Genomic DNA, 24,137 nt, shown 5'->3' with positions numbered 1-24,137 from the left:
CCCCTTTAGTGTCCTACCTCCCACTGTTGGTTTTCATTGTTATTTTCCATTTCCTCTTCCTGTAATGTTTTGCCAAGGATGTTTTGAAGAGATGGTTTTCTAGCTGCAAATTCTTTTAACTTTTGTTTATCGTGGAAGGTTTTAATTTCATCTTCCATCCTGAAGCTTAATTTCGCTGGAAACACAATTCTTGGTTGGAACCCATTTTCTTTCAGTGTTTGAAATATGTTATTCCAGGATCTTCTAGCTTTCAGAGTCTGAGTTGAAAGATCAGCTGTTATCCTGATTGGCTTACCCCTAAATGTGATCTGCTTCCTTTCTCTTGTAGCTTTTAAAATTCTCTCCTTGTTCTGTATGTTGGGCATCTTCATTATAATGTGTCTAGGTGTGGGTCTCTTATGATTTTGCACATTCGGCGTCCTGTAGGCTTCTAGGATTTGGCGTTCTGTCTCATTCTTCAAATCTGGGAAGTTTTCTCGAATTATTTCATTGAATAGATTGCTCATTCCTTTGGTTTGAAACTCTGTTCCTTCCTGTATCCCAATGACTCTTAAATTTGGTCTCTTGATGTTATCCCATATTTCTTGGATGTTCTGCTCATGGTTTCTTAACAGTCTTGCTGAGCTGTCTATGTTCTTTTCAAGTTGATATACTTTATCTTCATTGTCTGATGTTCTGTCTTCTAAGTGTTCTACTCTGCTGGTAGTATTCTCAATTGAGTTTTTAAGTTGGCTTATTGCTTCCTGCATTTCTAGGATTTCTGTTTGTTTGTTTTTTATAACCTCTATTTCCCTGTATAGTTGATCTTTTGCTTCTTGGATTTGTTTATGTAATTCATTGTTGAAGTGATCTTTCATTGTCTGATTTTGCTGTCTGATGTCTTCCTTGAGACTCCAGATCATCTGAAGCATGTATATCCTGAATTCTTTATCTGACATTCCATCAGCTGCAGCTATTACCTCTTCTAAAGTTGAGTTGACCTGCATTGCTTGTGGTCCTTTCTTTCCTTGTCTCTTCATACTGTTCGCGTTCCTTTCTTCTTGGTGAAACTGTTGTGCTATTGAATTTTCCCCCTATATATTTATATTGGTCTTGTATAGTTGCAAAGTCTCCCTCGCAGGCACGGGCGGCGGCTCTGCCCCTCCGCCAATTGGGGCAATGTGCCTACCACGCCGGCAGGCCGCTGGGCCTGCTCTGCCAGTCGGTAGCAGGTCCGCCGTCCTTGCAGGCGCGGGCGGCGGCTCTGTCCCTCTGCGGGCCGCTAGGCTTGTTCTGTCGGTGGTCGCAGTTCTGCCTACTTTGCAGGCGCAGGCAGCGGCACTGCCCCTCTGCAGGCCTCTGGGGCTGTACTGCCAGTGGGTCGCAGGTCCGCCTACTTTGCAGGCGTGTGGGGGGGGGCGGCTCTACCCTTCCTCAGGCCACTGGGCCTGTTCTGTCTCTCGGTTGCAGGTCTGACCTGTTCTGATGGTGGTCTCAGTTCCGACTACCTTGAAGGCGCGGGGGGGAGGGGGCGGCTCTGCCTCCCAGCAGGCCGCTGCTCCTCTTCTGCCGGTGGGTCGCAGGCCCGCCTACCTTGCAGGAGTGATTGGAAGCTCTGTCCCGCCGCGGGCCACTGGGCCTTTTCTGTCGGTGGTCACCCTTCCCCTACCTGGCAGGCGAGGGGGGTGGGGGGCGGCTCTGCCCCTCAGCAGGCCGCTGGGCCTGCTCTGTGTTCGGTCCCAGTTCCCTCTACTATGCCGGCGCAGGGGGAGGGGGCGGCTCAGCCTCTCAGCAGGCGGCTGCTCCTCTTCTGCCAGTGGGTCGCAGGCCCGCCTACCTTGCAGGAGTGATTGGAAGCTCTGTCCCGCCCTGGGCCACTGGGCCTTTTCTGTCGGTGGTCACCCTTCCCCTACCTGGCAGGCGAGGGGGGTGGGGGGCGGCTCTGCCCCTCAGCAGGCCGCTGGGCCTGCTCTGTTTTTGGTCCCAGTTCCCTCTACTATGCCGGCGCAGGGGGAGGGGGCGGCTCAACCTCTCAGCAGGCGACTGCTCCTCTTCTGCCGGTGGGTCGCAGGCCCGCCTACCTTGCAGGAGTGATTGGAAGCTCTGTCCCGCCCTGGGCCACTGGGCCTTTTCTGTCGGTGGTCACCCTTCCCCTACCTGGCAGGCGAGGGGGGTGGGGGGCGGCTCTGCCCCTCAGCAGGCCGCTGGGCCTGCTCTGTCTTCGGTCCCAGTTCCCTCTACTATGCCGGCGCAGGGGGAGGGGGCGGCTCAGCCTCTCAGCAGGCGACTGCTCCTCTTCTGCCGGTGGGTCGCAGGCCCGCCTACCTTGCAGGAGTGATTGGAAGCTCTGTCCCGCCCTGGGCCACTGGGCCTTTTCTGTTGGTGGTCACCCTTCCCCTACCTGGCAGGCGAGGGGGGTGGGGGGCGGCTCTGCCCCTCAGCAGGCCGCTGGGCCTGCTCTGTCTTTGTTCCCAGTTCCCTCTACTATGCCGGCGCAGGGGGAGGGGGCGGCTCAGCCTCTCAGCAGGCGACTGCTCCTCTTCTGCCAGTGGGTCGCAGGCCCGCCTACCTTGCAGGAGTGATTGGAAGCTCTGTCCCGCCCTGGGCCACTGGGCCTTTTCTGTCGGTGGTCACCCTTCCCCTACCTGGCAGGCGAGGGGGGTGGGGGGCGGCTCTGCCCCTCAGCAGGCCACTGGGCCTGCTCTGTCTTTGGTCCCAGTTCCCTCTACTATGCTGGCGCAGGGGGAGGGGGCGGCTCAGCCTCTCAGCAGGCGGCTGCTCCTCTTCTGCCAGTGGGTCGCAGGCCCGCCTACCTTGCAGGAGTGATTGGAAGCTCTGTCCCGCCCTGGGCCACTGGGCCTTTTCTGTCGGTGGTCACCCTTCCCCTACCTGGCAGGCGAGGGGGGTGGGGGGCGGCTCTGCCCCTCAGCAGGCCGCTGGGCCTGCTCTGTCTTTGTTCCCAGTTCCCTCTACTATGCCGGCGCAGGGGGAGGGGGCGGCTCAGCCTCTCAGCAGGCGACTGCTCCTCTTCTGCCGGTGGGTCGCAGGCCCGCCTACCTTGCAGGAGTGATTGGAAGCTCTGTCCCGCCCTGGGCCACTGGGCCTTTTCTGTCGGTGGTCACCCTTCCCCTACTTGGCAGGCGAGGGGGGTGGGGGGCGGCTCTGCCCCTCAGCAGGCCGCTGGGCCTGCTCTGTCTTCGGTCCCAGTTCCCTCTACTATGCCGGCGCAGGGGGAGGGGGCCGCTCAGCCTCTCAGCAGGCGACTGCTCCTCTTCTGCCGGTGGGTCGCAGGCCCGCCTACCTTGCAGGAGTGATTGGAAGCTCTGTCCCGCCCTGGGCCACTGGGCCTTTTCTGTCGGTGGTCACCCTTCCCCTACCTGGCAGGCGAGGGGGGTGGGGGGCGGCTCTGCCCCTCAGCAGGCCACTGGGCCTGCTCTGTCTTTGGTCCCAGTTCCCTCTACTATGCTGGCGCAGGGGGAGGGGGCGGCTCAGCCTCTCAGCAGGCGGCTGCTCCTCTTCTGCCAGTGGGTCGCAGGCCCGCCTACCTTGCAGGAGTGATTGGAAGCTCTGTCCCGCCCTGGGCCACTGGGCCTTTTCTGTCGGTGGTCACCCTTCCCCTACCTGGCAGGCGAGGGGGGTGGGGGGCGGCTCTGCCCCTCAGCAGGCCGCTGGGCCTGCTCTGTCTTTGGTCCCAGTTCCCTCTACTATGCCGGCACAGGGGGAGTGGGCGGCTCAGCCTCTCAGCAGGCGACTGCTCCTCTTCTGCCGGTGGGTCGCAGGCCCCCTCACTTCCTCTTGTATGTACTTTTGTATACCTCTGAGGGTCTCCTTCCATTTCCATGCATTTTCCCTTCTCTCTCCCTTTCCCTCCCACCTCTCATCCCTGTTTAATGTTAATCTTCTTCTCATGCTCTAAGAACAGAGTAGGGTCGAAGAGTATAGTTTATTATTTGAGATAAAATTTTCGCCTTCATGAACCTCATGCAAATTCTTTACAGTGATTACACTCATATTTCAGTAGCACTGTATATATACATTTTATGGCTCAAGTTCTATAAGTGGGCATTTTAATATTTATAGGATATTTTCATTTTTAAATCTTTTTAAACTAAGCCACAAAATGTACTGTGGGATGATTTGTGTTTGAGGCACTCTTCTAGGTGCTGTGTGTGAGGATCAGAAGTGTTATGTTTATGTCAATACTTCAGAATATAAAATTTTCTTCAACTCAAAATAGTACATGCATTTTTTAAAATAGTTTAGCAAGATATGTTTCCCCCCACTATTATAAAAGTAATTTCATGGATTCTGGCTATATTGAGCTTTAATTCTCAACTTAATCAGATTTATCAAGGGTTCAGTTTCTTACGGCTGTCAAATAAAGGACCACGAATTGGGTAGCTTAAAACAAGAGGAATCTATTGTCACACAGTTTTGCAGACTAGAAGTCCAACATCAAAATGTCAGCAGAGCCATGCTCCTTCTGAAATGTTTAGAGGAATCCTTCTCTGCCTCTTTCTAGCTTCTGGTGCTTTGTCAGAAATCTTTGGTATTTCTTCACTTGCCATTGCATAACTCCAATTTCTGCCTGGTCTCCAATGGCATTGTGTCTCAGTCTTTATATGGCCAGCTTCTTATAAAGGTAGCAGTTATGCTGGATCAGGGTCCCACCTTACTTCACTATGGCATAATTCTAACTAATTACATCTGCAACAAACCTATTTCCAACCAGAGTCACATTCTGAGGTATATGAAACATATTTTTTGAGTTTTCACATGCCCAATCAGATTTTTTAACAGGCTACTAATAGAAACAGAACAAGCTACTCCTTATAATTTAGCTTTCTAAATGATAAAATTATAGTTGAAATTATTATGTGCTCTTCTTAACAGGAAATTTGTTAGTTTTAGTTAGAGTTGACTGCTACCTTAGCTCTCAATAATTATTTTGGACCTGTTCATCATAGGAAGTATTTGCAGTTAAGTTATACTTGATCAAATCTAATTGGTTAAATCAGAATTCTATGCAACATTAACTAAAGTATGTTGTAGATTAAGCACAGTAATTATATGAGCAATTTAATGGAATATTTTCATGAATCATAATAAGAATATTGCATAATAAACCTGAAAACAACTACATTGAATATCTAATATATCACGAAGCACACTGCACTGAGAACTACTAAAACATATGAATAATGCACATGAAAATAAGGTAGCCTGATGATCTTCGAAGGCTGATTTTAATTAACTCCTCATTTCTAACCCCGACCCTGCTTCTGCAGTTGTGACTTCTAGGACTATCCCCTCTTTTCCCCAGTGGATGACCTATGGGGCCCTCTACCTAAGGAGTCCATTCTTACTGCACCAGCCCAAGGTAGGTGAGGCAAGTACATCCAATTATATAGTAAGTGGATGCTAAAATCAGCCTTATAATTTAGTGATGAGTTAAACAAACGGGCTAGCTTCATGACCTAGCCACATAACACTGAAAACAGTGGGCTCTAAATTTCAAACTGACTCAAAAGTAAATGCTTCCCAGTGAAAGATAACAGCTCCTCCAGGCAGTGAGCTGTCCATCAAGTGTGCCCAATCTGGAAGAAATAGTTTGCAACAACCAAATGATTGGTGATAGGATCATTGTTGTTATGGTTTGAATATGTTCCCCAAAAGTTCATGTGTTGCAAACTTAATCCTCTAATTCATATGTTAACAGTGGAAGTAGGGCCTTTTGGAGGTAATGAAGATTAGATGAGGGGCCCCATGATAGCATTAGTGACTTTATAAGAGGAAAAGAAATCTGAGCTAGCAGGTTTCCTTTTGCACCATGTGCTGCTATCCACCCATGTTTTGATGCAGCAAGAAGGCTCTCACCAAATACCAACACCATGCTCTTCCAGCCTCCAAAACTGCAAGTTAAATAAACTTTTATTCACTGCAAATCACCTAGTCTGTGGTATTCCGTTATAGCAATAAAAACCAAACTAAGACAGTTATTGAATTTCTGCTATAGCTATACTTTTGTCAGAGGCATGGTTTCCTGCTGTCCTAGATAGAATCCTTCAGTAATTTAGAGCTGTGTTCAATATTCTAAAGTAGACTATCTGATGTCTGTTAAGCAGAAATTGTGTTGCTGGATGTATTTATACCCAGCTACCTATCTCAAGCAATATCAATCTGAAATACCATGTAAAGTTTTCATTCAGTAGAGCAGCAAATGTGAATAGGTGATTTAGTGGTTTTGTATCAGGGTCAACAAAATTTAATAAAAGAATGAATATTTGAAGTAAGTGTCGCTGCACCTGTCACAAGCCATCACAAGAAATGCATTAAGGGTATCCTAAAGAGACAACACTGAACTAAAGAGGAGTGTCTAAGACTCAACTATTTGTGACAATCATTATTTACTCCCAAAGAAATAATTCTGAACTGAGAACTTGAAATCAAATCAATGTTTTTTTTAGACTCAGAAATGTAAACACTATAAAGTTTCAGTTATGCAAGACATATTCTATAGGTCTGCTATACAACATCATGCCTACAGTGAACAATATTAGATTGTGCACTTAATGTGTTTTTTTAAGGAGGTGCCACATAGAATTCATGTGGCAGGGGGAAAATGGGCCATATTCCTGTTGCAGAAATGGCAGTGATGGGCTAGGGGCAGCAGCGGTGTCCCTTAGTGTTTGTGACAATAAAGGGATCTCTGGTTAAACTCTGCAGAACTCAGACCAGTTCTGCAGCCTGTAGTTGGACATCATTTCTCAACTCATCTTTGAGCTAGTTCTCTCATAAATGTTCATATAATAACCTTCTTTTCTATTTAATCAACCAGCATCAACTTCTAGTACACATAATACATTTTCTAAAAAACTTCATTGAGTTGAATATAAGAATAATGTCTCAGTTTTCCATAATGACTCTAATTTTATGTCTAGCCTAGGCAATATCTGCAGGATAATGTTACTTACAGATTTTAATCTACAGCTTTCAGTTCTACACTAGGGGAGGGAAAAGTATAGCTTTGTTTCCAAAATATTAATGAAAAAGTCCAGTGTAGACCATGGAATAGGGTATTCTTCAAAACCCTAAGTATAATTTGTTCTTGTAAAGAGAGGACAAAATGAGATAAGAAGTATGTTTCCCTTTATATTTAGAAAAGTTCTGATTAGTAGTCCTAGGTTTCAAGAAGAATCCTCCTTTTGTTTTTATATGTAAAATGGGAATAACAAAACCTATATTACAGATGTATTATGAGGATGAAAGGAGGGATCACATAGAAAACAGCAGCAAATCCATACCAAGCAAGTTTTTCTAAATTTTATGAATATGTAAGAGCATAGGTAGACTTTTTTACTGGAGGGGGGAAAATGTTAATCTAATCAAAGCATGCTGAGAACTTCATTGACTATGTATAAATGATCATTAGGATTTCACTCTGATCCATATTTCTCACACTCAAACTACAGGATACCTTTTTTAACTAATTAGAGAATTCATTGTTTTTTTCATTGACAACTGTTGACAAAGTATAACACCTTGGGAAAAAATGTTTCCCTAAATAACTCCTCTAAAAGGAGGAGAAAATCATTTAATTATTGGTTTTTACAGGAAGAAATATTTCTCTTTGGCATTCTGGGGATAAGAATTTCATTCTTAAAAGCCTAAACTAATGAGGCTAAAATAATTATTGGATATATTTACTACTGTGCGAATATAGCAAACAAGTAATCTCTCAGAGAAAAATCCATGTCCCAAGAGATTGTGCATTTATTCAATAAATGTTTACTGGATAACTGCTATGTAATTGATACTGTTTTCTGTTAAGGTAATCCACAAGCAAAATTACAAAGAGAATACAGTTCGCATAAATGCCTTCTCTGTCAGCAATTTCTCTTTCCCCTCTGGATAACCAGCATGCCCTGTCACCTTTGATTCCCAGGAAACTGCTCCCACCTCTTTTCCAAATGGCTCTCAAAGATTTGTCTCCCCTCTTCCTGCCAAACTAACCTCCCAAGGTGCCCCAGGAAGAAGTACTGTCATTTAACTGTCCTTTGACAAAGTACAGGTAGCTCTGACATACCAAGGCACAAAAGAATGTGACTTCTTTGCATAGAATGCACCTTCTAGCCAGGAATAATTGTTTAATCACCACAGGAAAGAATCTCTAATGATTCTGGCAGCCAAGCACACCCTCCACTTTAGCACATCACACCTATGTCTGTCCCTCCTCCACTGGTGCAAGGTGTATCCTCATTGCAGCTCACAGTCATTTTGTTTTTCCTGCTTCTTTGGCACAAGTCAGGGATGGACAGTTTACTACTTCTCTCTGATGGCTGTGCATGTAATCGTGCACTCCATTCTTTAGGTCACAAGTCATTTCTGGACCTGAACCCTGCCCATGGCTTCAAGTCCACACATAAGAAGGAGGATGTCAACTTCCCTGTTCTGGCAGTAAGCCACACAGTCACGCCCTGGGTTATAACCCAAAATGTTAAAAATCACTGGGACTCATATGTATACACAGCTTGCATATTTTCACCCATTAAGCAAAATACCTACCTTTTGGGGAAATGACCACAACAGGGTCCAGATTAAACTATATTACCATGTAGTAGAGACATGGTACTTAAAAGTTGCTTTGCTTTTTCCTCAGAAATATAAAAGGAGCCAAGATGTATAACATATTACTTTTCTTTTTCTGTCCTATTCTCAATGTAGAAATCTAAGCTGCTACTCTTTAAGAAGACAACTAACCTAATGATTATTCTTAAACATGGGGAGGTGGGGGAGACTGTCTTTGGGAATTTCATTTATCAAAGAACAGTGCTCCATGCATTTGCACTCAAAGAATTTCAACAATGGATGGTATGATAATAACATCTGGGAAGTGCTTTAAATTTTTTGAAAGTACATTATGCTTTTTAGTACAGTGACAATATCCCTGATGAAGTGGCACCCCGTTTCTCAACTGAAAAATCTTAACCGGGTCTCTCCAGAAATCTTCAACATGGTTGATTTTAGGACTGTCAGCAAAAGAGTCTCTGCAAAAGAGTTCAATGTAGATAAACATCCTATTTTCGTGTCACCCTGTTTATTTGGCCACTGGCCAAGAAGATACCAGCACTCTAGGTGCTGGACACCCACTTACTAGTTTTCACAAATATATCCAGTATAGTACTTTGAAGAAATGTGCAAACAAGACCTCTGGCCTTGAGCTTGGCTTCACAGAGATGTCTACATTTTTAAGATAAGTTACAAATGGGCTCCATGGTAACAGCTGGTAGGGGGAGGAAAAAAAAGGGGAGAAGAAGCTCTCCCCTTCTCAAGTGTTGTCCTTGAAGGGTTAACTTGCCCAGAATAGTGAAAGAAAAAGCTGCTTTTATGTGAACTTCTGCAGACTGTGAACTTCTGAGCCCCTCCCCTTACACACTGGATATAAAGCTCTGAAACTCCCTGAACTCGGGGTTCAGGGATTGATTGATTAGAGCAAAGGCTGTACCCTCTGAACCTGGCTGCAGCCAAATAAAACTGTTTCCTGCTATCTTTGGTGTCTTGCCTCGTTTGTCCCTACTACACTGGGAATTTAGACATTAACACCAGAATGCAACCTACATACTAAGCCTTGCTCAATAATTACTTGATGTGACTAATTGCTACATAATCATTTGTAAAAATTGAGGCATAGAATATTTAAGTGATTTGAATATGGTTTCTTGTCCCATTAGTGGTAAGACAGAATATAAGTTGAGTACTTACACTTTTTAAAAATTATTATTGCAGTTTTCAAACACAAAAAGACAGTATAGTATGATAAACTCCATCACTAAGTTTCAGCAGTTATTAACATTTTATTTTACCAAACTTATATTTCCTCCTCCAACTTTTTCTTGTTGCACTATTTTAAAGTAAAGCATAGACATGTCATTTTCACCCATAAGTATTTCAGCACATAGTACCTCTACCAAGATAGTCCCTAGATTTTATATGCATTTGTGGTAGATCAACAGTCTCCAATAGTGGCCAAAAAACTCAGACATTCAGAAAAAATTTCTAGTTAAAAACAAAATTTTTTGGAACCCTTCTTTCATTCTTTTCTGGTATATTGCTTTCTTGTGTATTTCCCTCACTCAAGGTAATCCAACAACTACAACAACAAAAAGTAACTCAAGGCACTTGGTGAACCCAAGAGAAAACCTGAATAAACCCTTGAACTTCACTTTTTCACTTGGTTTTAGTTACTTGCTTTTATCACTAATTTTAGAGGTCACCTAGCTAGGTAGTACACTCCTGTTAGCTTTACTATATATAACACCTCTGACATATTGGTCACATGATAATGGTTGCTTAAGTTGTTTTTCAAGAACTTGGAAGTAGCTCAAACCATCTGAAACCACTGACCCTTAACTTGGACCTACAAAAGCATTAAATGAGTAACCATTTGACATCAGAGGGCCAAAAATTCTACCCTCAGAGCATACTAATGTTGCTGTTTTCTTAACATGTGTCCTATGACAGATTGATTATGCATGGACAAAGCACCAATTATTTCACTTTTTATTACCTCCAGTCATCTTTCCCCATTCCTCAGACCACCCAGTTTCTTTATCCCATAAATAACTCTCACTCTATCCTCGGGAAAGCAGGTTTGAGATTTGGGGTTCTCACCTCAAGTTTGGCCACCTCATGAATAAACTTTCTCTTTTGCAAATGTTGTCATTTCAATGATTGGAAAATTGCATAACAGACAAAATGGACCTGGTTCAGTAACACTGATGCTGGACCTCCCAAGATGGCAGTGTACATCATGGTGATTGCCAAGGAGAATCACCCTCTTTACCTCTTCAACATCCTGTAAGCTGAAGTTCTGCTCCATGTCCCTAAACATGGTAGAAAAGAAGATCTCTACTATGGGGAATGCCTTAGTGGACCAGAGAGAGCTCTCCCTGGACCTGCTCTACCCTATAGAAGACTATGAGTCATATAAGCTCTAAAGTGAAGCTGGTCATGGTGGTGTATTCCTCCAACACAGCCCTTCAAGACATTTGCAGCATGTTCCTGAAGCTGCTTAACTTCTGCGCAGCTGTGATTTGCAATCCTTTCTATAACTCTGGGGACCTCATTCAGTCTAGGACCTTTGAAAGATGGCAATGACGATACAGGTCTGTTGTATAAGAACTCTGCTGCCTTATCTCAAAGAGAAGCATTCTATATATAACTGTGTCATGGAAATGTATACTTATCAACACTGCCTCTTCCTGAATGTAACAGATGTGCTGTTGGAAGGGCAAGGCTCTGTGCATGGTACCTCTCAACTAAAGGTTTTATGAGATGAAAAGGTTGGGGAAGAGGGGTATGTTGATCCAAATCAGTAAGCCAATAAATAGAAAAGCAAAACAGATCAAAATTTTAGTGATAGGAATATAAAATATCAACCTCAAAATTACTTTAGAACATTTTAATATTTTATAGGTCTATGAAGAGCACAAACACCTCTTTTATCTTCCTCTAAGATCATCAGGTCCCTGGAAAAGTCATGGCATGGAAACTCTGTTCTAGGTACACTCAAAATCCTGAGATTATGTGAAAGCTATGTGTATACCTAATTTGCTGTGGAAATTGGGGTAGTGGCTAATGAAATATAAGTAGAATCCCTGACTGGCTCTCCTTATTAAATATTTATTTGGTATACAATTTAAAAAAGGTACTCTGATGTTATTATTTATGGGTTTATCAAAATTTTAATTCTATTCTCACTTGGAATTTCAATTTTGCCTTCATTAAAAGGCAATCCATTCACTATAGAGGCAAATAACTTACCAATAGAGTGGGAATAAAGTCTGAAAACATAAGCAACTATACATAAAAATGATTTATTGATATTACATTACAATGCATAACGTGTTGATGTGTTGTCCCTCATTAGCAATACATAGTTTAATGTGCCAGCAAAGTTGCAAAAGAACAGGACACATTAACACAGCATATCTAACAATCCCTGCATATGTATCTGTAATGCATCACCTCAGTGCAGCAATTCTCAGATGTGATCCCTGGAATCATCAGGATCAACAACACCTAGGAATGTTAAAAATTCTAATTTGGGGTTCTCATTCCAGCCCTACTAAAATTCTATAGTTTGGGTTTTAACAAGCACTGTAGGTGATTCTGATGCAAGCTAAGGTTTGAGGACCACATGCTCAGATTATTTGTGTTTCTAATTTTCACTGGAGAAGAGAACCTTACCTCTTAAAAATATGCCACATTTGCTAAACACAGCAAATAAAAATATAGGAAGACACTTGATTCATTTGAATTTCAAGTTAAAAACAAAATTTTAGTATAATTATGCCCTTTGCCAGTATATCCCATGCAAGTCTATCCCACATGTGAAAGGGATATGTAAGTATTCCATGCATTCTTATGCTAAAAATTATTGTTGCTTATCTAACATTCAAATTTAACTTTCCATCCTGTGTCCTATTTTTTTCTGGCATCCTTACCCCATACCTAAGGGTGTGTTGATCTGGCCAGAACACAGCATACTCCACCATGCTACGTCATCCAACCCAATTTTAGAAATTACTGTCCTTCCAGTCCTTCACCAGTCTGGGTCTGTGGTGGTGTTCTTGGGGTGACCTTCCTCCCCTGTCAGGCATGGGCACTAATTGGTGGTCCATTAACATGAGCAAACATAGCAAAGATTCACCTATATTTGCAAACTTTGTGGACACTCTGTGGGTGGAAACATTGGCTGTGGGCTACTGACAAAAACAAAGAATACCAAATCTCATCTAGCTAATTTTAATTTATGTGCAAACTCTTTTCTCTCTGTTCAAGAACTTTATTTTATGCAAAGTACTGGATTTCTAATAAGAAACAATTATCTCTGGATAAACATGATTTTAGCCCTTAGCAGAGCTGAATGCTCATGATCAGTCTTTTCCTATAACTGGCCCTCTTTTAAGTCAGAAAATTTTGAAATATAAATCTTTGATAAGTTATTCTTACATTGCCCTTTCTCTTTTGTTTTTAACTATTTGACATTCTGCTTTATCTCTCTACATGTATACAAAATATGCAGTCCTGCAAGTTTTGACAAGCATTTAATACATTCCCACTCCCTGAAGATATAGAATATCTCCTTCACTCTAGAAAGATCTTTAGAAAAGATCTCCTTTCTAAGCAATGTGCCCTCCAGAAGCAACCACTATTGTTATTTTTATCATCATAGAGAAGTTTTGCTCATTCTAGAACTTCATACAAATGGAATTGCTTTCAGGTTTTTACATATTCAAAATATTTTGCTATATGGCAAGGAATTTAAGTCATATATACATTTTTCCCTTTCCCTTTAAAAATCACAAGTAAATCCCTAATGATAGCATCCTTTCCCCCTACCCTCAAAGCCAGAGGAGGGTACCTGATATTTATCTGGCCTAAGGGGAGGCACAAGAACTTGAGGAAGGGAAAGGAAGAAGTAGATTTAGTCAGGGAATCCCTGGAATATCTGAGTTGGGCCCATAAGTCAGGAAGTACTTGTGCCAGAGGACCTAGGAAGGGATACCTGAGAAGAACTGTGCCAGTGGTGAATTTTCCCACAACTGGATAAGGCCCCTTAGGGCAGCCCTGGTAGAACACCCATCACTCAGTCTCCAATTGTCTAGTAAATGGAATCACTGCACCTCCACGGGATCCATAATGAAGACATGTTTCTATAGCAACCCAGGACCCTTACAGTAGGAAAGAACTCAAGTATCTTTATTCTGAGGCCAGAATGGATCATAGTGGTACATCCTAAAGTAAAGACAGAGGAGAATAGATACCCCTGTTTTAGTTAATATAAGTTAAACATTCACCAAGTTATTTGATGTTTTAATGTTTTTCAATGTACCTGATGGCGCAGCATCTAATTATCACTTTAAAAGTCTACTACCCAGATGGAACATAAAATTTACAATGCTAGCAGCATGGAATTTAATATTATGCCCTATGGAGAAATATTTCTATGAAGTTCCCTTTTGCTCACATTCTTAGGGGATTCCAGGGATAAAAGAACATATAACTCTATGAACATATAAACATTTGAGACAAATGTTATATCATTGAAACAAATTTAGAAAAAATACATACAAAGAATAAAATGCATGTTAAATGACCCCAAAATGTTGGTGCTCATCACAAATCTTCACTCCCTGCGAGTTGTTCTCTGACTTCCAGAATCTAAAGCAAACTTACATGTAAATCCTACGAATACTCAAAAGTTGTTCTCATTCACAGAAAGTATGGTCCATCCCTATCAGTCCACAGAAGCCTCACTTTCTTCATGTTTTAGAATTCTGGTAATATCATTACCTCTGATACAAGCCTTCCTGTTTCACTCCTGTTGGAGGTTGAGTTCCCTAGGAGCAGACATCAGCACAGAGCTTGAGGAATGAAATGTTTATTAAAGATCTGCACCTACAAAGAGAAGGGTAGGGATGAAGAAGGATGAGGTTAAGAAAGCAAATGAAATGTGATGCAGACCCAACCAACACAGCTGAGATCTCTGGAGTGAGTACTGCCTGTCAGAATGTCCCCCATCAGCCCAGATGTCTGGACCTCTGTATCCCTGTCTCATTGTATCTCAGTCACTATATGCAGGCTGTTCCAGGCAAGGTTGACCTGAGTGAGGTCAACTCAGGACTTTTCATCAACCTGAAGGAGCTGACAGCTGTAGATTGTCTACAGATCACACACTCCACAACGGGACATTGATTCCTTACTTAACAGTTATTCTCCACCAACTTTCAGCTAAAAAAATCCATATGGGGCATATGTGGCAGAGCGCTTGCCTTGCATGTGTGAGGCACTGGGTTCGATCCTCAGCACCACAGAAAAATAAACAAATAAAATAAAGGCATGCTGTCCATCTACAACTACCAAAAATAAATAAATAAATAAATAAATAAATAAATCCATATGGATTTCCCCAAAGCACCAAGCTTACTCTTATCATAGAGTGGGTCCATGTGCCTCTGACATTTTCCCCAGGCTCTTCACCTGGCTAACTGCTTCCCATTCTTCAGGTCTCACCTTTAGAAAGTTCTTGCCTCACAACTCTCTTAAAACACTCATTAGTCATTCACTTGATGCCTTGATTCCCTGCTTAATCACCCTCCATGAAAGCAGGAGCAATATCTAACGTGGTTGTGCTGTATCTTCAGCATTGAGCCATTTTCCAAGCACGAAGTAAATATTGAGTGTAGATTTAATGAATGGATTAATTAACTTAACATACCTAGCATTTTAATTTGGGTTTTCCCAGAAGTCAACCACAAAGCAAGGATTCAAGTGCAAGCATTTTATTTGAGAGATGATTTCAGAAACACTGACAGGAAAGTGGAGAAGTGAGACAAGAAAGGAAAAGCAGCTAACTCATTACCCATTACCACTGTGGGCAACGACTAGGGAAATCAGAGAACCAGCGTTGAATGTGTGTTTAAGTTATCCACTGTAGGGTAGGCCCAAGATGGCTACAAGCAGGTCCCTTGCCAAGGCTTCTGGCAGGCTATGTTTTTAGTATGTAGTCAAGGTCAGAGACACCCTGATTCAGCATATGTACTCAAGGTCAGAAATATCTGCTTATGAGCATGTACTCATTTGTGTGATCTGTTGACAATGTACCTTCTTTGTCTGGCTGCATATAAGAAAGGCCTACAGAAATGGCTTGGGAGAGGGGGGCTAAAAACTGAGGGTTGGATGCTGGGGGCTGCTGCCACTTATGGATAAATCATATCTACTATCCCAACTTCACCTCGCATATTCTTCCACCTGCCGGGATCCCGAATCTGTTTCCCAGGGTCTGAGCCTCAACCTGACATCCCGCCAAGAAATGAAGGACCACATATTGTATGATTCCAATTATATGAAATGTCTACAATAGGTCAATTCATAGAGACAGAAAGTAGAGACAGGATGGGAGAAGGGAGGATTTGGAGTAACTACTAACAAGTATGGGGTTTCCTTCGGAGGGATATAAATATTCTGGAATTAGGTAATTGTGATGAATATACAACATTGTGAATATACTAAAAATGACTGAAACATATGCTTTAATATGATAAATTTTATGTTATGTGAATTATATCTTAATGAACTAAATTGCAAAAAAGAAATGAGGGAGCTGAACTATTTATATGCTAGTTCCATTTGTGAGTCAAAACTGCTAGGGCTCCAAGTGTTAATTTCCATAGCATTTCCAGCCTATCCTGCACACAGGTGGCACAGGCTCCATAGACTAGGGCAAACCTCTGGCAACAAGTTGCTGTTAACAGAAGTTTGCAGTCTGAAGATGTGATGCACTGAAGTGGGAAGTTAGAGATGGAGATGGCAAACTGGCCTGGCATGTTCAAAGATGAGTCATTCTATGGAGAAAGAGGATTCCCTCAAGAGCCTCCACTCCTAGAACTTATTATTCTCAACTTCTACTAAAACAGATCAATACATGAATGATATGTCTAGGGAGCCCAGTTATCTCAGCTATAACCCCAAATCAAGTAAAGTTGTAGAAAGTAGTGGGTGGGGGGTAGAAGTACTGCTTTCAGTAAAAGTGGAACAGTGGTAGGCTGAATAATTAATTGACTCCCCCACTCTCACCTCAAATGTCTACCTTCTTTTTTTTATTTTATTGGTTCTTTTTAGTTATACATGACAGTAGAATCCATTTTGATAAAATTATACAAGCATGGAATATATCTTATTCTAATTCAGACCCCAGTACCTCTCCTTCCTTTTCCCCACCCACTGCTCCCATTTATCCATAGATATTTTTTTAGTTAATTTCTTGAATGTACACAATGGTGAGATTCACTGTGCTACATTCATATATGTATATAGGAAAGTTGTGTCAGATTCATTCCAATGTCTTCCTTTTCCTATTCTCTCTCCCTTCCTTTTATTCCTCTTTGTCTAATCCACTGAATTTCTATTCTGCACCCCTCCTCCCCACCAACCTTATTTTGGTTTAGCTTCCACATATCAAACATTCAACCTTTGTTTTGGGGGTATCGGCTTATTTCACTTAGCATGATAGTCTCCAGATCCATCCCTTTACCAGCAAATATCATAAAGTCATTCTTCTTTATAGGTAATACTCCATTGTGTATATATACCATGTTTTCTGTTCATCATACCATTCATCTGTTGAAGGGCACCTAGACTGGCCACATAGCTGAGGTATTTTGAATTGTGCTGCTACAAACATTGATGTGGCTGCATCACTATAGTATGCTGATTTTAACTCCTTTGGATATATATACCAAGGAGTGGGATTACTGGTCAAATGGTGGTTCCACTCCTAGTTTTTTGAGGAATATCCATAGTGCTTTCCAGAGTGGTTGTACCATTTGCAGTCCTACCAACAATGTATGAGTGTATCCTTTCCCCATCATCCTTACCAATAGTTATTGTTACTTGTATTCTTGATAATTGCCATTCTGACTGAAGTGAGGTGAAATCTCAGTGAAGTCTTAATTTACATTTCTCTAATGCTAAATATGTTGATTTTTATATATTTGTTCATATTTCTTCTTTTGAGAAGTGTCTGTTTAGTCTTTTTATCCATTTATTGATTGGGTTATTGGGGGGGGGGGGGGTTGGTGTAAGTTTTTTAAATTCCTTGTATATCCTGGAAATTAACCCCCTATCTGAGGTGCAGGTGGCAAAGTTTTCCTCCTATTCTCTGGGCTCTCTCTTCACATTCTTATTTCCTTTGCTGTGAAGAAGCTTTTAAGTTTGGTGCCATCCCTCAGAACCTGGGAACATTCCCTTTTAAGGCACAAGGAAATATGCAGGTGTGTTAGGTTAAGGATCTTGAGCTGAGGAGATTTTTCTGGATTATCAGGGTAAGCCCAGTGTAATCAAAAGGAGCCTTATTGTGGGGGAAGGAGAAGTCAGAGAGGGAGGTGTGATGAAGGAAGAAGAGATTGTTGTGATATACCTTGAAAATGGAAGAAAAGCTGAGGAGTGCAGGTAACTACTAGCAGCTGCAGAAGGAAGGACACAGCTCCTCCCCTTTAGAGCTTCCAGAAGAAACCAGCCCTGCTGATGAAAATGAATGCAGACTTCTCCACAACTGTAGGAGAAAAAAAAAAATGTGTTGTTTTAAGCCACAAAATGTGATATAATTTGTTACATTGACAATAGAAAACTAATATAGGAACTGAGGGCACTTTTCCAGAGTGGGCTTAAAAAATAATCATTTCTACCCCAAAACACAGTGCAAAATTTCGAAGGGGTTTAAAATCACAATGAAAACAAAACATCTTGTGTTTTGGCTTTCTTATGTTTGATATAGCTAATTTCTATTTTTTAATATTTCAAAATACCATACTTATACTTTGTATAAGTCTCTGTATGATTTCTTTTTAGAATAAAATATGATTTTGAAATAGTGTGTTTACATGTCCATTTTAATAAATTGAATATTACAATTTACTTTTTAGACTTAGGGGTATAAATTATATCATGCCAAATAAAAATAGAATATTGGCATATAAAAAGTGGATAAATTCCCAGAAAATAATGTGTTTACAACTCTAGAAATACTGTAGAAATCAGGAAATTAAATAGAAATAATCCTACTATATATCAGCAAATACCTGAGCATATACAATGAGGGTTGAAGGAAGAGGGCAGCCAGGCATGAGGGTGAGAATGAGGCACTGGGAAATTACAATAAGGGAATGAAGTCTTAGGGAAACAGGAAATTTTCAAGGTGTTTAGAGGACATAAAAGAAGTGAGATGTTCAAGGACTCTTGGTAAAACGCCCATGGAATTTATCTCTAATTACAGTCTATTCTCCACATTATTACCAGATCATAGAAAATAAAATTTAATCAAGTCATTCCTCTGCTTAAAATGTATCTGAAATTTGTTAGGTTAAAATAAAACAAAAGCCACTCTCTGTAATCTCAGTAGCATGCAAAATCTTTGATAATTAGATGCCAGCTTACTAGTTTAGCCTTATGACTACCAACCCAATCATGCCTCTCTACTGTTCCTGAAACAGCTCAATGTCTCTCATGCCTCAGGGCCTTCGCAAATTCTTTTCCTCTGACTGAAATAAGTCCTTCTTGCTCCCTTTAAGTACATACTCATCCCAGCCTATACATCTTCTCAGTGAAGTTTCTACTAGAAGAGGTCATTCATTCTGGAATTTAAGCATCCATCCAGCATATTCTTGCCAGATATTCCCAAAACACAGATTCCCTGATTACTTGTTACTGTGGCCATTTCTAAGCCCCCACAAGACTTGGGATACATGGAGACCTGGCTCCAACACCATGCCCATGCTGCCTACTGTGCTGTCTGTAGTAAAGTCATTTGTCTCTGACCCAGGAGTCCCACACCTTCTGCCAGCATCCATTACTAGTTTACCTGGTTAGCTTGCAAGTAGGCTAACATCCCAAATTCTTCACAGAACTTGACAGTTCCCCATCTCTCCAGACAGGTTTTGTGGCCTCTTGCATCTGTGATCCCACAATATTAGCTCAAATAAATTATTATAGCTGAACATGGGGTATGACACAAAGGAGGTATTCAGAAAAAAAAAATGTTTGTCAAGTAAATAAAAAGACCGTTTCCAGTTCAGGAAAGACTTTGCTCTAATAGCTGCTTCATTTTCTTCTAACTGAAACTGGATCTATTTAAATTGAATAGACAAAAAGAAACTGTCCTTTCATTGTCAGAGGAGCTTCTGAAATGACTAATGCTCTAAAGACCTTAGAGAATCTCGGAATGACAATTTTAAGCTCTTTCAATCTTTTCTCGTGTCAATTAAATTTGGCCAGCATGATCCTACTAATAATTCCTAGACTTTTTTAAAAAATCCATTTTGAAAGCATTACCTCTTGTAGTCTAGGGAACTGTATTTTTTGTCCTTAAGGGTTGAAGGTTAAGACTACATTTTGATATTTTTTTTCCTCAATGTTATAAGCTGTGGCGGGGGTGGGGGACTCTAATTAATTATTGAATTATTTTCCCAGTGATATTATCATATTGCAGCCAGGAGGCATGGCAGTACATTAATAAGCTGAAAATATAAATGAATAAATAGAATCTCACTTGGTTATGAGAAATCGAGAAAATACAAAGTAGAAAACAGAAGCCCCAGAAGTGAGGATATTATAAAATAACAAGTTCTGGCTGGGATTGTGGCTCAGCGGTGGAGCGCTTGCCTAGCACGGGCGGGACCCAGGTTCGATCCTCGGCACCACATAAAAATAAAGGCATTGTGTTGTGTCATCTACACCAAAAAAAAAAAAAAAAAAGCATACATTTCTCTAGCTGAGGGAAACAGTTTAGCTTACAAGTCAGAAGTCAGAGTGAGGCCACTGAAGAGCTAAACAAGAAACATGCTTCCTCCTGCCCAAGTGGTAAGAAAAGAGACAATATTTTACCCAATATAAAACTAGTCACAGTTGTACTTAAGAACTGAACTCAAAATCATTTGAAAACAGGTTCATATTGATGAAATGTGCATTTTGTTTTTCAGATATCTTCTAGGCAAGGCTGAGTTCCTATTGGAAATGGAAACTCTTGCTAAATTAAAGAGGCCCATCTAGCCCCTTTGACCCTGCTGGCCAGATGACCTGTGAAGCTACACCAAGGTGACAATAACTTATGTTCCAAGTACCTCACACTCTCATTCCATGGATTGGTCTATATAGAAGGTTAAAAAGTCAGTCAGATATTTTGCCCAAACATTTCAGAGTGTGAAATGGCTTGAGAAAACAATGTGCATTTTATTCAATCTTAATCTGATATGGCTATTTTTCTTCTTGTGATGCTAGGGATTGAACTCATGACATGCTAAGGAAGTGCTCTACTACTGAGCTATGTCCCCAGCCCTTTTTAGTTTTGCTTTTGAGATAGGATCTCACTAAGTTGCCTAGTCTGGCCTCAGATTTGGAATCCTCCTGTCTCTGTCTCCTGAATAGCTAGGATAACAGGCGTGTGACACCACAACCAGCTTCCTTAATTTAATTCTACATTTGAAAGTGGAAAACTGGCTCCATGAAAACATCATTAATCAAAGCAACATAAGTAGAGGACAGATGAGACTCCTTATAACATTTGGAGAAAAAGGTCTTACATCTCATAATTTTTCCAGCTGTGCTGTATTGTCCTTATTAATGTGCCTCAAACCAGTAGAGTGGGAAAAGGGAAAATGGTCTAGCCTCTTTCCTTACTTTTTCCATTGCCAATGGCACACCAATGGCACCTACGTGCCCTTTTTACTACAAAGTCAGATTAGGATGGCACCTTTTATTTTAAGGTCTCATGTGCCAGTTATAACTCTTCACCAATGCCTTCATTATCAATCAAGCTAAGAGAAGTGATATTGTGCTGAACCATTATCCTGGTTAATTTAGAGAACTCGAGATTCAGAAGTGGATAAAAGGAGGAAAACGTTGAAATCAAAAATAGCTTGGGAAAAGTGGAGGAAAAAAATTGCCGGTCTCAACACCCTTTCTTCCCATGCACCTTTCCTCTCCTGCAAAGGAGAGTCCTTGACCTCAGACTTTGAACACACCCTTTTCCCTGCAGGTTCCCTTTGGTGGCTCTCATAGGGAATATGGCTAAGATTCTAGACTGCCACAGATATGTGTTTTGATATTTCTATACTGCAAACTTATCTAGTGCTTAAATATCAACTAGTGCCATCTTGGGTACCTGGGTAATAAGATGAGGACCACTGACAGGCATTATCAGCGGCACCACCAAAGAAATACGGAGCTCTTTTCTCTGCTTATGCATAAGAAAAGTCTTTTTTGACCCAATCACTCAAGTTTGTGCTTGGTCCTGAATTGTGGGTTTGGGTTATTCTGGGAGTTTTGTTCCTGATTTTTTTTTTTAATCGAACCCAGTGCCTCACACGTGCAAGGCAAGTGGTTTGCCACGGAGCCACAACCTCAGCCCTTGTTCTTGTTTTTTAAACTGGAGAATAACTAACAAGTGAAAGTTGTTTTTCACTTCCTCACTGTAGTAAGAGAAATAACAAGGCTCAAAAATTAAAATCACCTGATAATTGTCCTACTTAAAATTTGCCTAGGCCCGGCACAGTAGCACATGCCTGTAATCCCAGCAGCCCCGGAGGCTGAGGCAGAAGAATTGCAAGTTCAAAGCCAGCCTCAGCCACCTAGAAAGGCCCTAAGCAACTTGGTGAGACCTTCGAAAAATAAAAATTAAATTAAATTAAAAGGGGTGGGGATGTGGTTCAGTTGTTAAGGGCCTCTGAGTTAAGTTCCCAATACAAAAAAAAAAAAAAAAAAATTTACCTAGACTTTGTGACCTGCACTAAAGATATCTGCATGCTCCAACCCTAGAGTGGAAAGGTAGGGCTACAGAAACACCTCCACAGAAGCTTGTCAAAAATGAATTTACCATACTCCCTAAACTGGTAAGTAATTTAGAAACACCCACCTGTTAGCAACATCCCAATTTCTAGAATGTGTAGCTTCCAGAATATGCCTTCATAAAGCTGAGTGCCCAGAATTTTTTTATATTAATGGGCTTCACAAAAATGATAGATAAATCAGTTTTTAAAAGACAAAGTTGCATTTAAAGGGAAATATATAGGAAACACTATGTGTAAAAAGTCAATAAATTGGTGAATTGCTATATTGGGCAATATTCACTCTTTGCATGTCTTTATTATAATGATAAGAACATTCTAAAAGTCATCACTAATCTTGGCAAATTTATAACTACTATTTAAAATTCAATCACCCTGCTGGGCATAGTGGCACACACCTATAATCCCAGTGTTTGGAAGTCTGAGGCAGGAGGATCACAAGTTCTAGGACCAGCCTCAGCAATTCAGAGAGGCCCTAAACAATTTAGAACTCATCTCAAAATTTATAAAAGGGCAGGTGATGTAGCTCAGTGATGGAGTACCCCTGGGTTCAATATTTAAAAAATTTAAAACCCAAAAAAACAAAACCTCAATTATCTGAGCCACATTTCTTGTGTAATCCCAAATAGCTATTATTATTCCTCACTATTCAATTTCTATTAATGTCACCATACTCTTCTCTTCAACCCAGACATAAACTGTCAGCTCCATCTTTGACTCCTTTTCATGATGTCCCCATGTAATCACCATATAATCAATTGCCCAATTCCATTTTTCCTTAACTGGTCCCTGCTACTTTATACTGAAACCCTACTTCTGCTCCCAGGTGGCCTTAAATGGTCTCCCAGCTTCAGGCATCACTTCCCTTCCACCAAACTTTACACACAGCCGTTTGATTAACCTGTTCACATCATCACTTTGTTTATAGGATCCACCCGTTTAAGTCTTTTCAGACTCTTTGTTGCCTACAGTACTGGTCTTCATCTGTTGAGACATAACACTTTGTTCCTATACCTTGCAGGCTTTGCAAACATCCTACTACCATTGGATCCAGAGGTAAAATTCATTTTTGCCAGCATTCAAACTTTTAAGAACCATTTCTGTCAAACAGAATGCTGCTCTGAGCCACTTATAGGGAATTAAACAGAGTACAACTTGTTACAAGTTAAGAAGGAAGAGGCTTCGACTAATCTCAAAACTACACAAGGGAATGTTCTAGTGCTCACTGCAACTTGTGAGGACTTCACCTCCAAGTATCAAGAGTGCACTGTTGGAAGCAAATAACACAACTCCAACAGAAACGTGGTGCTGAAGGCCAACAAGCGAATGGTGTGGTGAACACAAATGCTTTTATAGACCTCAGGAGACAAAAACTACACCATACTATTGATTGTGCTGTAATTGCTGCTGCCTTGTGTAGGATTTTGACACTCTAATCCTTCCCATTGTTCTGCCTAGTACATCACTGTCACTACATCACTGTACTAGAATGTACTAGCTTATTTACAGAATTAATAATGATGGAAAAACATTGAGAAATGTGTCATTAAGTGATTTCATCTTGTGTGAACATTATGGAGTATACTTACACAACCTAAGATGGCTATGGTATCACTAGACAAAGTCATCTTATGGGACTACTGTCATATATGTAGACTGAAATGTCATTATGTGGTGCATGATTTGTACTTAAAAATGTGTCACAAGCCCTAAAGACTGAAAACCACAGGCTAGTAAAACTTAAATCCAAATTCC

The 24,137-nt window shown here is 41.3% G+C and overlaps 1 long non-coding RNA gene and 1 pseudogene across 2 annotated transcripts in view; one reads left to right on the top strand and one right to left on the bottom strand.

The window, feature by feature from the left end:
• LOC139702048 (uncharacterized) overlaps nt 1-24,137 on the bottom strand; it is a 57,255-nt gene that overhangs the window by 11,086 nt on the left and 22,032 nt on the right. For both annotated transcript variants that reach the window (XR_011704612.1, XR_011704613.1), the window contains exons 2-3: nt 17,963-18,097; nt 14,338-14,442 (exon numbers count right to left, since the gene is read on the bottom strand). This is a non-coding gene — a long non-coding RNA (uncharacterized lncRNA). The remainder of the gene's footprint in view (nt 1-14,337; nt 14,443-17,962; nt 18,098-24,137) is intronic.
• On the top strand, nt 10,775-11,136 carry LOC114090606 (trafficking protein particle complex subunit 2-like protein pseudogene; annotated as a pseudogene).

Source organism: Marmota flaviventris, chromosome 15 (assembly GCF_047511675.1).
Source record: "Marmota flaviventris isolate mMarFla1 chromosome 15, mMarFla1.hap1, whole genome shotgun sequence".
NCBI lineage: Eukaryota > Metazoa > Chordata > Mammalia > Rodentia > Sciuridae > Marmota > Marmota flaviventris.
The sequence above is the reverse complement of the archived record's forward strand: the minus strand, read 5'-3'. Positions and strand labels throughout refer to the sequence as shown.